The 14466-nt window shown below is 44.3% G+C and overlaps 1 pseudogene; it reads left to right on the top strand.

Moving 5' to 3' along the window:
- Positions 1–585: 585 nt before the first annotated feature.
- Positions 586–14024, top strand: LOC118110618 (annotated as a pseudogene).
- Positions 14025–14466: the final 442 nt, after the last annotated feature.

Below are 14466 nucleotides of genomic sequence, written 5' to 3'. Positions count from 1 at the left end.
TAAAACACTTTATTAAATATTTCACTCAACCAGATCTTAAAAATATTTGTTTTATACTTTTAAGTTACAAAAAGAAAAAAAGAAAGAAAAATAAATTTCAAAATGTGGTCACAAGGTTCAAATTACATGTGGATTTAGATGAACTGACCAGTTAACTTTTATAGTTAACCTCATAATGATCCACTCTTTATCTTTGAAGGTCTCTGCCTGGTCATCGCCAGCTTGGGTAAGAGGCACTTATTAATCATAACAGTTCTTCCAGCAAATAAATAAGGTTCCTAACTCAACAATTGATGAGAGTTTGATAAAACTGCTGTCTTTGAAAACCAATTCATTCTAATTCAAACTTTTGTTATTCATGTCTCGGAGGCTCTTCCGAGAAGGCTGGTGTGTTACTTTAACAGCTTGGCGAAGATAGACCAGGCGCCCGGAAGTTCACGATTGAGGATATCGATCCGAGCGAATGTACCCATCTGATCTCGCCTTCTCTGACATCAATGAATTCAATGAGCTGGTCCCCACTAGAGAGCAGAAATATTTCGCTATCAGGTGTTTAATGGGCTCAAAACCAGGTTAGAACTTCAGCTTGTTCACATTTTTTAAATCTTGTCAAACTTTTTATTTTTCCAATAATTACTTAAATGTTATGCTCCCACAGAAATCCTTCACTCAAAACCCTGTTGGCTGTTGGTGGCCCAACCTTTAACAAAGAAAAGTAAGTTATACTTCTATACATACATACGTACAAACATACATACATAAAGTATGTTGGTACTTGTAATGCTTTGTCCATTCATGTTGGTTTTTTGTTTGTGATTTGCACATCCAGCATAATACATGGTTTAAATGAAGCAGCACATATGGTTTGTGCCAAGCCACTGCGGCGAGTGCAAACTGGGAGCAATGATCATTTAATAAGCTTTTATATTTTTATATGATTCTTACTTGTGTGTCCTGATTTTTTATATTTTATTGTATCCTACTAAAGATGTTAATAACTCCATATTATAATTAAGTGGATATTAAGAGCAATGTGTTAAATGTTTTCAGATTCACTACGATGGCGTCAACCAAACAAAAGAGAACAACATTCATCCAGTCTGCTGTCGCACTACTGAGAATATTTCAGTTTGATGGGTTAAACCTGGACTGGATGTACCCTGTGGGGCAGGAGCGACCCAGACAACAAGCAGAAATTTACACTGTTGTGCAAGGTCAGACCCTTTCCTCTGAAACTCAAAAAGAAATATGCCATAGGATCTGTTTTTATAGGATGTTAGGCAGTGACTGAACAATGTTTTCTGTTTGTTGGTAGGAGCTCAATGCTGCCTTTGAGACTGAAGGAAAAAACATAACCGTGACGATTAATCCTCACAGCAAGTGTCTCTGCTGAGAGAGGTCATTGATGCCAATTATGAAGTGAAAAGATTGCAAGTAAACTAATCTTTTATTTCATAAATATTTACATTACACCCATGATCACATGTCAAAGCACTTTGGTCAACATGACTTCCTCTCTATTCTAACAGGGACCTGGACTTCCTCAATGTGCTGACGTATGACTTTCCACGGCCCCTGGGAAAATGTCACAGGACATCACAGTCCCTTATACGTGGGATCCCAAGATACTGGAGACAAAATCTACTATAATACTGTAAATACCATGATTCATACATAGACTGTCTGAACCCCTATCTATGAACAGATGCACTCTCATCTTTATTGTTTCCCCCACACTTTAGGACTCTGCCATGCAGTATTGGGTGGACAACGGAGCACCTGCACAATTGTAAATTTGGGACTAGCTGCATATGAAAGCATACTGCTGCTGCATCCAGTGATATTTGGAGCTCAGCCAACGGCACTGGTGAAAGAAGGCTGCTACACTGGTGAAGAAGGATTCTGGGCCTATTATGGTATTATTATATTACTATGAGCTGTGAATGTAAGTAATTTATATTATTGGTGTTTATTGTACAATAAAGATTGGGATCAGGCCAAGCGTGAACCAACCTTTACACACAGTAAGGACACAGCTACACAAGTTGAAAGTGTTTCAAATAATCCTTGTGATAGACCAAGAATCCAGAATTGAGGACAAGCCCAATTTCGCTGTCTGTGGGCACATGTAAGTAGGATCCACAACCCGTTACTGTAAAATACAAATAGCAGTTCTGAAATATTCATCTCATGTAATTCTAGCCATAAGGTTTGCACTTTAGTATGAACCAAGATAAGGGGCGTACTAGCATTGGCTGCCTTCTCAGTTAGTTCTGTCCGTTGCCAGTGATTCCAAAAGCAGGCCAATAACGTGAGGTTCAATTTGGCGTCATGTTGGGTCTGAACGCACCATAAAGGTCTGAACTCAGCTGCCATCTATATGTGAAATGTGATGTAGCTTCTTTCAGACTTGCCTTTATACTGAAGGGGATATGGTCCAAGGATTCCTGATCAGCAAGTTCCATATGCCATCACAGAAAACCAGTGGGTTGGATTTGATGACATACTCAGCATTAGTACGAAGGTAACCATCTGTTAAATTTAGTTATAATGATGCAAGCGACTCACAACTCTGTTTAGGCGTATACTGTGTTTTTGTTAACATGCAGAAATATTTTCCTCTTCATCCTCTCAGGTCAGTTGCCAAGCAAAAAGAAGCTTTGGAGGAGCCTTTGTTTGGTCCCTGGACCTGGATGACTTCAGCGGAAAATTCTGTAACCAAGAACAAAGTCCCTTCATCAGCCACCTGAATTCTCTCCTGGTTCAAAGTAAGACATTTTTTAAAAAGTGTGAAATTGTTGATTTATATTTTTATATTTACTTAACAAGTTTTATCAGCTTTTATTAACTTGATGTTTTCTTGTAGTAAACTTGTTTGGTGTTTCTGTTTGGAAATCTAAGTAGTTACGCTTAGTAATAAAAATGTATGAAGTGATGATCAAGAAGCTTTTAGAGCCATTACCCCAATGTTCCTGTTTTTTTAGGTTCTTCAACCTCCACTACCACAACTCACCATCTACAATGACAACAACTCTGTTACCACAGCTCCACCACTACAATGAATGACAACAACTCCTGTTACCACAGCTCCACCTACAATGACAACAACTCTGTTACCACAGCCTCAAGTACAATGACAACAACTCCTGCTACCACAGCTCCACCTGTAATGACAACAACTCCTGTTACCACAGCTCCACTACTATTGACAACGACGCCTGTACCACAGCTCCACCTACAATGACAACAACTCCTGTTACCACAGCTCCACCTACAATGACAACAACTCCTGCTACCACAGCTCCACCTACAATGACAACAACTCCTGTTACCACAGCTCCACCTACAATGACAACAACTCCTGCTACCACAGCTCCACCTACAATGACAACAACTCCTGTTACCACAGCTCCACCTACAATGACAACAACTCCTGCTACCACAGCCTCAACTACAATGACAACAACTCCTGCTACCACAGCTCCACCTACAATGACAACAACTCCTGCTACCACAGCTCCACCTACAATGACAACAACTCCTGCTACCACAGCTCCACCTACAATGACGGCAGCAACAACTCCTGCTACCACAGCTCCACCTACAATGACAACAACTCTGCTACCACAGCCTCAACTACAATGACAACAACTCCTGTTACCACAGCTCCACCTACAATGACAACAACTCCCTGCTACCTGACTCCACCTACAATGACAAGCAACTCACTGTTACCACAGCTCCACCTACAATGACAACAACTCCTGTTACCACAGCTCCACCTACAATGACAACAACTCCTGCTACCACGAAAGCCTCAACTACAATGACAACAACTCCTGTTACCCAGCTCCACCTACAATGACAACAACTCCTGTTACCACAGCTCCACCACAATGACAACAACTCCCTGCTACCACAGCCTCAACTACAATAATAACAACTCCTGTTACCACAGCCTCCTCTACAATGACAACAACTCCTGCTACAGCCTCCAACTACAATGACAACAACTCCTGTTACCACAGCTCCACCTACAATGACAACAACTCCTGCTACCACAGCCTCAACTACAATGACAACTTCTCCGACTACCACAACCTCAGCTCCACTACCACCACAACTACTCCATATACGACCACAGCTCCAGCTACCACAGCTCCAACTACTACAACCACAGCTCCCACCACCACAACTACTCCGACTACCACGACCACAACTCCAGCAACTACTCCTTCACGACAACAACAACTCCAACTACCACAGCCTCAACTACAATGACAACAACTCCTGTTACCACAGCTCCACCTACAATGACAACAACTCCTGGTACCACTGACCTCAAGTACAATGACAACAACTCCTGTTACCACAGCCTCAAGTACAATGACAACAACTCCTGCTACCACAGCCTCAATACAATGACAACAACGCCTGTTACCACAGCTCCACCTACAATAACAACAACTCACTGTTACCACAGCTCCTACAATGACAACAACTCCCATTACCACAGCTCCACCGACAATGACAACAACGCCTGTTACCACAGCTCCACCTACAATGACAACAACTCCCTGCTACCACAGCCTCAACTACAATGACAACAACTCCTGTTACCACAGCTTCACCTACAATGACAAGCAACTCCTGCTACCACAGCCTCAACTACAATGACAACAACTCCTGTTACCACAGCTTCACCTACAATGTAATAACTCCTGCTACCACAGCCTCAACTACAATGACAACAACTCTGTTACCACAGCTCCACCTACAATGACAACAACTCCTGCTACCACAGCCTCAAGTACAATGACAACAACTCTGCTACTACAGCTCACATACAATGACAACAACTCCTTTACCACAGCTCCACCTAGAATGACAACAACTCCTGCTACCACAGCCTCAAGTACAATGACAACAACTCCTGCTACCACAGCTCCACATGCCACAATGACAACAACTACTCCGACTACCACAACCTCAACTCCACTACCACCACAACTACTCCATCTACACGACCACAACTCCAACTACCACAACTCAACTACCACAACCACAGCTCCCACCACCAACTGCTCCAGAATATGCGATGCACAGCTCCAGCAACTATCAAACTGGACAGCAGCAGCTGCAGCTGCACCACAGCTCAGCCTTCACAACCACGAAGCTGCTCCACACCACCACAGCTGCTCCAGCTACCACTCACGACAACTCCAGCTGCTACAGCCACAGCTCCTGCCACCTCCACAACCACTACCACCACAACTACTCCAACTACCACTAACACAACTCCAACTACCACAACCTTCTCCAACCACAGCCTCCAAGTACAATGACAACAACTCCTGCTACCTGAAGCTCCACCTACAATGACAACAACTTCTCCGACTACCGATACAACTCCAACAACTACTCCAGCTACAACAACAACAACTCCAACTACCACAACTCCAACTACTACAACCTGAGCTCCCACCTACAACTACTCCAACTACCACTACCACAACTCAACTACTACAACAAGCCACAACTCCCACCACCACACCTCCTGACCACTACCACCACAACTGCTCAATACCACTACCACAACTCAACTACCACAACAACTACTCCAACCACAGCCTCAAGTACAATGACAACAACTCCTGCTACCACAGCTCCACCTACAATGACAACAACCTCCGCTACCACAGCACCATCTACAATGACAACAACTCCTGCTAACCTGGCTTCACCTACAGTGACAACAACTCCTGCTACGCTCCACCTACAATAACAACTACTCAGAGCTACCACGACCTCAACTCCCACTACCACCACAACTACTCCATCTGCCATGACCACAACTCCAACAACTACTCCAGCTACTACAACAACAACTCCAACTACCACAACTCCAACTACTACAACCACAGCTCCTGCCACAACTCCCAGCCACTACCACCTCAACTATTCCAGCTACAACTACCACAACTCCAACTACAACTGCCTCTACTTCTCGACAACAACAACTCCAACCACCACAACTCCAACCACAGCTCCGCCACCACAACTCCACAACCACTCCCACCACAACTACTCCAACTACCACTACCACAACTCCTACTACTATAGATAGTGGTAAAGCTGCCTGTAAAGGAGCGACAGGGAAGCTACAATCCCTTAGACAAGGTTCTTTTTACAACTGTGGCCCTGTTAAAAGCGCACCTCCAAAAATTCAAGAACAGTGTCCAGAGATGCGACAATCCTTCTCCTTCTCCCACTCCCACCACAACTACTCCACCTACAATGACAACAACTCCCGCTACCACAGCACCACCTACAATGACAACAACTCCTGCTACCACAGCTTCACCTACAGTGACAACAACTCCTGCTACTACAGCTCCACCTACAATAACAACTACTCCGACTACCACAACCTCAACTCCCACTACCACCACAACTACTCCATCTACCACGACCACAACTCCAACAACTACTCCAGCTACTACAACAACTCCAACTACCACAACTCCAACTACTACAACCACAGCTCCACCACCACAACTACTCCAACTACCACTACCACAACTCCAACTACTACAACCACAACTCCACTACCACACCTCCCACAACCACTACCACCACAACTACTCCAACTACCACTACCACAACTCCAACTACCACAACAACTACTCCAACCACAGCCTCAAGTACAATGACAACAATTCCTGCTACCACAGCTCCACCTACAATGACAACAACCTCTGCTACCACAGCACCATCTACAATGACAACAACTCCTGCTACCACAGCTTCACCTACAATGACAACAACTCCTGCTACTACAGCTCCACCTACAATAACAACAACTACTCCGACTACCACGACCTCAACTCCCACTACCACCACAACTACTCCATCTACCACGACCACAACTCCAACAACTACTCCAGCTACTACAACAACAACTCCAACTACTACAACCACAGCTCCCGCCACCACAACTCCCACAACCACTACCACCACAACTATTCCAGCTACAACTACCACAACTCCAACTACTACAACCACAACTCCAACAACTACGACAACAACAACTCCAACTACCACAACTCCAACCACAGCTCCCCCCACCACAACTCCCACAACCACTCCCACCACAACTACTCCAACTACCACTACCACAATTCCTACTACTATAGATCGTGGTAAAGCTGCCTGTAAAGGAGCGACAGGAAGCTGGTCCCCAATCCCTTAGACAAAGGTTCTTTTACAACTGTGGCCCTGTTAAAGCGCATCTCCAAAAGTGTCCAAAGGGATTGAATTCAAGAACAGTCTCCAGAGATGCGACTATCCTTCTCCTTCTCCCACTACCACCACAACTACTCCACCTACAATGACAACAACTCCGCTACCACAGCACCACCTACAATGACAACAACTCCTGCTACCACAGCTTCACCTACAGTGACAACAACTCCTGCTACTACAGCTCCACCTACAATAACAACTACTCCGACTACCACGACCTCAACTCCCACTACCACCACAACTACTCCATCTACCACGACCACAACTCCAACAACTACTCCAGCTACTACAACAACAACTCCAACTACCACAACTCCAACTACTACAACCACAGCTCCCACCACCACAACTACTCCGACTACCACGACCACAACTCCAACAACTACTCCAGCTACGACAACAACAACTCCAACTACCACAACTCCAACTACTACAACCACAGCTCCCACCACCACAACTACTCCAACTACCACTACGACAACTCCAACTACTACAACCACAACTCCCACTACCACACCTCCCACAACCACTACCACCACAACTACTCCAACTACCACTAACACAACTCCAACTACCACAACAACTACTCCAACCACAGCCTCAAGTACAATGACAACAACTCCTGCTACTACAGCTCCACCTACAATAACAACAACTACTCCGACTACCACGACTACAACTCCAACAACTTCTCCAGCTACGACAACAACAACTCCAACTACCACAACTCCAACTACTACAACCACAGCTCCCACCACCACAACTACTCCAACTACCACTACCACAACTCCAACTACTACAACCACAACTCCCACTACCACACCTCCCACAACCACTACCACCACAACTACTCCAACTACCACTACCACAACTCCAACTACCACAACAACTACTCCAACCACAGCCTCAAGTACAATGACAACAACTCCCGCTACCACAGCTCCACCTACAATGACAACAACTCCCGCTACCACAGCTTCACCTACAGTGACAACAACTCCTGCTACTACAGCTCCACCTACAATAACAACAACTACTCCGACTACCACGACCTCAACTCCCACTACCACCACAACTACTCCATCTACCACGACCACAACTCCAACAACTACTCCAGCTACTACAACAACAACTCCAACTACCACAACTCCAACTACTACAACCACAGCTCCCGCCACCACAACTCCCACAACCACTACCACCACAACTACTCCAGCTACAACTACCACAACTCCAACTACTACAACCACAACTCCAACAACTACGACAACAACAACTCCAACTACCACAACTCCAACCACAGCTCCCGCCACCACAACTCCCACAACCACTCCCACCACAACTACTCCAACTACCACTACCACAACTCCTACTACTATAGATAGTGGTAAAGCTGCCTGTAAAGGAAAGATAGGGAAGCTGGTCCCCAATCCCTTAGACAAAGGTTATTTTTACAACTGTGGCCCTGTTAAAGCGCATCTCCAAAAGTGTCCAAAGGATTGAATTCAAGAACAGTGTCCAGAGATGCGACAATCCTTCTCCTTCTCCCACTCCCACCACAACTACTCCACCTACAATGACAACAACTCCCGCAACCACAGCACCACCTACAATGACAACAACTCCAACTACCACAACTCCAACTACTACAACCACAGCTCCCACCACCACAACTACTCCAACTACCACTACCACAACTCCAACTACTACAACCACAACTCCCACTACCACACCTCCCACAACCACTACCACCACAACTACTCCAACTACCACTACCACAACTCCAACTACCACAACAACTACTCCAACCACAGCCTCAAGTACAATGACAACAACTCCTGCTACCACAGCTCCACCTACAATGACAACAACTCCCGCTACCACAGCTCCATCTACAATGACAACAACTCCTGCTAGCACAGCTTCACCTACAGTGACAACAACTCCTGCTACTACAGCTCCACCTACAATAACAACTACTCCGACTACCACGACCTCAACTCCCACTACCACCACAACTACTCCATCTACCACGACCACAACTCCAACAACTACTCCAGCTACTACAACAACAACTCCAACTACCACAACTCCAACTACTACAACCACAGCTCCCGCCACCACAACTCCCACAACCACTACCACCACAACTACTCCAGCTACAACTACCACAACTCCAACTACTACAACCACAACTCCAACTACTACGACAACAACAACTCCAACTACCACAACTCCAACCACAGCTCCCTCCACCACAACTCCCACAACCACTCCCACCACAACTACTCCAACTACCACTACCACAACTCCTACTACTATAGATAGTGGTAAAGCTGCCTGTAAAGGAGCGACAGGGAAGCTGGTCCCCAATCCCTTAGACAAAGGTTCTTTTTACAACTGTGGCCCTGTTAAAGCGCATCTCCAAAAGTGTCCAAAGGGATTGGAATTCAAGAACAGTCTCCAGAGATGCGACTATCCTTCTCCTTCTCCCACTACCACCACAACTACTCCACCTACAGTGACAACAACTCCCGCTACCACAGCACCACCTACAATAACAACAACTCCTGCTACCACAGCTTCACCTACAGTGACAACAACTCCTGCAACTACAGCTCCACCTACAATAACAACTACTCCGACTACCACGACCTCAACTCCCACTACCACCACAACTACTCCATCTACCACGACCACAACTCCAACAACAACTCCAACTACTACAACCACAGCTCCCACCACCACAACTACTCCAACTACCACTACGACAACTCCAACTACTACAACCACAACTCCCACTACCACACCTCCCACAACCACTACCACCACAACTACTCCAACTACTACTACCACAACTCCAACTACCACAACAACTACTCCAACCACAGCCTCAAGTACAATGACAACAACTCCTGCTACCACAGCTCCACCTCAATGACAACAACACCATCTACAATGACAACAACTCCTGCTACCACAGCTTCACCTACAGTGACAACAACTCCTGCTACTACAGCTCCACCTACAATAACAACAACTACTCCGACTACCACGACCTCAACTCCCACTACCACCACAACTACTCCATCTACCACGAAAACAACTCCAACAACTACTCCAGCTACTACAACAACAACTCCAACTACTACAACCACAGCTCCCGCCACCACAACTCCCACAACCACTACCACCACAACTATTCCAGCTACAACTACCACAACTCCAACTACTACAACCACAACTCCAACAACTACGACAACAACAACTCCAACTACCACAACTCCAACCACAGCTCCATCCACCACAACTCCCACAACCACTCCCACCACAACTACTCCAACTACCACTACCACAATTCCTACTACTATAGATCGTGGTAAAGCTGCCTGTAAAGGAGCGACAGGAAGCTGGTCCCCAATCCCTTAGACAAAGGTTCTTTTTACAACTGTGGCCCTGTTAAAGCGCACCTCCAAAAGTGTCCAAAGGGATTGGAATTCAAGAACAGTGTCCAGAGGTGCGACAATCCTTCTCCTTCTCCCACTACCACCACAACTACCTCCACCCACAATGACAAACAACTCCCGCTACCACAGCACCAATTTACACGACAACAACTCCTGCTACCACAGCTTCACCTACAGTGACAATAACTCCTGCTACTACAGCTCCACCTACAATAACAACTACCTGACTACTACAACCTCAACTCCAATAACCAATTCAGCCTACTACAACAAAAACTCCAACTACCACAACTCCAACTACTAAGCAACCACAGCTCCACCACCACACCATCTGACTACCACGACCAACTCCAACAACTACTCCAGCTACTTACAACAATAACTCCAACTACCATAACTCCAACTACTACAACCACAGCCCCCACCACCACAACTACTCCAACTACCACTACGACACAACTCCAACCACACAACCACAACTCCCACTACCACACCTCCCACAACCACCACCACCACAACTACTCCAAATCACCACAACACAACTCCAACTACTACAACAACCATCTAACCACAGCCTCAAGTACAATGACAACAACTCCTGCTACCACAGCTCCACCCACAATGACAACAACTTCTCCGACTACCACGACCACAACTCCAACAACTACCCAGCTACAACAACAACTCCAACTACCACAACTCCAACTACTACAACCACAGCTCCCACCACCACAACTACTCCAACTACCACTACCACAACTCCAACTACTACAACCACAACTCCCACTACCACACCTCCCACAACCACTACCACCACAACTACCTTAACTACTTCACTACTACAACTCCAACTATACAACAACCACTCCAACCACAGCCTCAAGTACAATGACAACAACCCTGCTACCACAGCTCCACCTACAATGACAACAACCTCCGCCACTACAGCACCATCTACAATGACAATAACTCCCATATACAGCTTCACCTACAGTGACAACAACTCCTGCTACTACAGCTCCACCTACAATAACAACCCATTCACCACTACGACCACCCCACTACCACCACAAACTACCCATCTACTACACAGACTCACAACTCCAACAACTACCTCAGCTACTACAACAACAACTCCAACTACTACAACCACAGCTCCTGCCACCACAACTCCCACAATTACCACCACAACTATTCCAGCTACAACTAACACAACTCCAACTACTACAACCACAACTCAACAACTACGACAACAACAACCCAACTACCAGAACCCTACTACTATAGATAGTGGTAAAGCTGCCTGTAAAGGAAAGATAGGGCTGGTCCCCAATCCCCTTAGACAAAGGTTCTTTTACAACTGTGGCTCCTGTTAAAGCGCACTCCAAAAGTGTCCAAAGGGATTGGAATTCAAGAACAGTGTCCAGAGATGTGACTTTCCTCTAAAGAGCTGTGTTTATATTTAAATATTTATTCTTATTAACTGGGGTTAGTCAACATCACAAATTAGTATATACAATTTCTTATGATCATTCAGGGTAAATCTTATTGAAGGTTGAGCTTTAGCCTCATTTAATCTACATAATTTGAAAACACACCATAGATTATAGATGAAACTATGAACATTTACAGATTTATTTCCACAATCTCCATCACCAATCAAATGTCCTCTAATCCATGCATGTTTAATAAAAAAGATTATTATGGTATTTTATTTACTAACATGTCAGTACAATAACTGTACTGTGTCGTTACAACTGTTGTAATGGAAACTATCCTTATCGTATCTGTGTTTGCATGTTTCTGGTCTCCTTCCTTAATCATTGATCTAATCTACTTTGCCCATTATATGGTTGATCCATACACACTGTATGTTGTGTAGGTGCATTCAACTCCTATTGCATGGATATAAATTTTTTGTTGGTCTTTATTTAGCACCAACTGACCAGATTTGTCTTAGTACGGTGACACAATCATTATTACTAAATAAATAATTCAATCATAATAACTGAAAGTTTCTCTAACATTTTGTTTAGTTTTGCTTGAAGTTTGATTATTGGTTGGTTGTTATTTGTCTGCTGATGCTTATGAGAGATAAAGGGACTGTGAGAAGATCTTCATCAATTCCATTAAATATCTTAGATCAGCAATCTCTTCTCTAATCTCTTCTTTGCTGGTCTTATAACAGTTATATATCACATAATGATTGTAAGTCACTGACGGAAAAAACACAATGGAAGTGTAGGATCTTATTTATTCAAGTAAAGTCTTGTTTTGTATGGATATATAGAAACCTGAACCTAAACCTAAAATCTTCATTGGTAGGATGGAGCTCCTGACGGAGAGGCCAAGTATAGCTTAAAGTCATCGGCACCTGATCTGTGAGATCTAACGCTTTACTACAGTGATTGTGTTTGTAAACTAGAATATTACTTACTTTCTTAGACATAGTACATGCATAGTACTAAGTCGGTTAGAGGCAGCAGCGCAAACTGTCTGAAACTCAAGATCCTGGGATCTGGTCGGTGAGATGTGATGCATTGCTACAAGGATTGTGTTTGTAAGCTAGGATATTACCTGGTCGAGTACGAGAAATAAGTGTAGATTTGATCAATGTGGATTCGAGACAGTTGACTGGGAATGTGGAGACCACGTTGACATTGTTTTGAAAGAAAATAAGTGAACTATATCCTTCAAGACAAGATTGGAAGGACATAAGTCGGTACAGGCTGTACCGTGCTGTTCTTAGATAAACATCAATAACAACAACAATAATAAAAAGCATTGGACAGGCAATGCTGTCCCTGCGCCTGCTTTGTGTATCCCAATAAGCAAATGCTAGCTTTCGTGTTGGAATAATGCCATTTCCATAATGATGTCATGACATCAGTTTATAACACTAGTGCAGTGTGACCGCTGAGTTATTGATATTGACAGTACTCCTACCACTGGTTTACAGCTAAAACATGAGCATGTTTTCTAAGTGACACATTGGAATGTAGGATGTAATTGTAAAGGATGATATGGGGTAGGATGTATGTACTGGTGTATGTGGCCAGAGACTTCCATCACATTATTCATGTTGTATACTGTGTACTGTCTCAGTCTGCCACTCTGCCTCCTCTAGTAGGCTATAAGCTTGTTCTTCCTTGTCTGTGTTCTGATCCAGGAGCCTTCACTTCCTCGAACACTAGGTCAATGATGCCTCATGCTGCTTCCTCGGCGGACTGGTTCTTCTTGGGACCCATGTAGTCCAAATGCTGCTAGGTCCTCTGCCAGTTGAGTTGATGGGTATTTCATGCATTAGTATGTCACTGTTATAAGGGTTCAGAGTTGTGGTTGCAGACCTGAAGTCCCTCTGTAGGCCAGCATTAGCGACTTGAATATAATTGTATCATAACTACTGTATAACTTGTAGTTACATACAAATCCATTAAAGAGAATTCTCAGGGAAAAACTGGTTTTCTATATTATTTCCACAGTAAGTTTATCATTAATTGGATTTGGTAGGTGCATTAACCGGGAGTTATGTTTAGATTGCACCTCTATGTTCTTCAGGTTAAGCAAAACTTAATTTTAAAGGAAATTAAAAAGAAAAATGTTGATTTTTCGAGAAATAATTAATGATTCTTACAAAATAACACATGTTCAGTAGACAGATATTTATGAGTGTGCGTAATTTGATGCAGATCCA

The sequence above is a fragment of the Hippoglossus stenolepis genome, chromosome 6 (assembly GCF_022539355.2).
Source record: "Hippoglossus stenolepis isolate QCI-W04-F060 chromosome 6, HSTE1.2, whole genome shotgun sequence".
Classification (NCBI taxonomy): domain Eukaryota; kingdom Metazoa; phylum Chordata; class Actinopteri; order Pleuronectiformes; family Pleuronectidae; genus Hippoglossus; species Hippoglossus stenolepis.
This window is presented reverse-complemented; position numbering and strand designations above follow the sequence as displayed.